Below are 1,560 nucleotides of genomic sequence, written 5' to 3' on the forward strand. Positions count from 1 at the left end.
AGTGGATTTGAGCCCACAAGGATGAGTCAGGCAATAAAAACTTGTGAAAAATATCCTATAAATAACACTTAATTAGAGAAAAGTAGATATTTACTCATTTTAATACAGAGCCAAAAAATTTACCATATTTGCTGTGCACTGTCTTCCTGAAATGTGAATTTTTAATAAAGGCCACATTCAAGTATAAGCTGGCTGAGACATTTTTGGAAGATAAGTTAATACAGGAAAGCTACCCAGAGTACAGTAAGCCCCACTAGACTTAGCATGCAAACAACATATCTTTTCTTTTTTATGCCTAGTCTTTTTACATGTATATTTACAGTACATTTTATTTTTGACAGTCACTTAAAAAATAAGATTCTAGCTTTAAGTTTTTGGACTAAAAGCTGCTGACATCCTACACATTTTTTTGTTTATGTATTGCTAACATTTTTCTCCTTATTGCTTTTAATAAAGAATATGCATCTGAATAGTCTAAGAGCAAAGTGACTTTTTCCAGGACATCTTTAATAACTGTTCAAATAGCAGACTGAGATCTTAACACATCCTTATATTTAACAGTTAGTTTAATTGATATTTTCTTCTAAAATATCATAGCAAACACAGTAACATATACCAAAGCTGTTAAAAGATAGAAACATCCTTTCCTGTGAACATAATATGACTTAAAAAAAAAAAAACTTTTTGAACAAGAGAATTTACAAAATCATACAACATGGGATGCACATATAATACTGACATGCGGTTACTCAGAACATAGTGGTTTTAGGTATTTCCGAGAGATGGAAGAAGTCTAATATGTCAATCCAGAAAATATATGCGGTTGCTGGCTGGCCTTGGAGATTCTATATATACACATAAGAAAATAAAGATAGAGTCAAGCAAAACTTACAAACCTGGTAACTTCTTACTCTCCAGATATTTAGAACATATCTAAAAGATCTGAACATAAGAAATCACATTATCATAAGGGGAATTCTTAAAATCATACAATATTATGGAATTAAATTTTTAAAAATGAAGGATATAGATAGGCCTTTTAAAACTTTTTGCCTATTTGACTTATTTGAAATCAAAAGTTTTCTCGATGTCCTCAGCTTAACAAAGACCCAGTTAATTCTATCACCTAAATTTTAAGAACTGACTTTTTAAACACAATACTGTCAAACTTCTTTCCATTATATTTTAAAAATACACATGAACTAACACATTACTTAGAAGTTGATCTCATGTTTTAAATATGGCCCTAGGTTTATTTGCCAAACACTGGAAAAATATAGAGATTTAAAAAAAGAATAAGTTAGCAATTTGCTTGTTTCTTTTTAAATATTTATATCAATGTAACTGAAAAACTAATTTTTGTGGAGAATTAGGTAAATGATTCTTATTTGGAAGTTAAAATGAAAAAGGACTCATTTATTTAATCAAGGAGGAATTGCATTGTTTTAGCTCAACAACAATCTGAAAAGCTGGAGTTTTTTAAGCAACTGAAAATGTGATTAAAAATCAAGGGTACTCTCTCTTGGTGTAGAAGATACAGGACTCATTTTCACACGGAAG

The sequence above is a fragment of the Furipterus horrens genome, unplaced genomic scaffold, assembly GCF_987537825.1.
Source record: "Furipterus horrens unplaced genomic scaffold, mFurHor1.1.pri manual_scaffold_9, whole genome shotgun sequence".
Lineage (NCBI taxonomy): Eukaryota > Metazoa > Chordata > Mammalia > Chiroptera > Furipteridae > Furipterus > Furipterus horrens.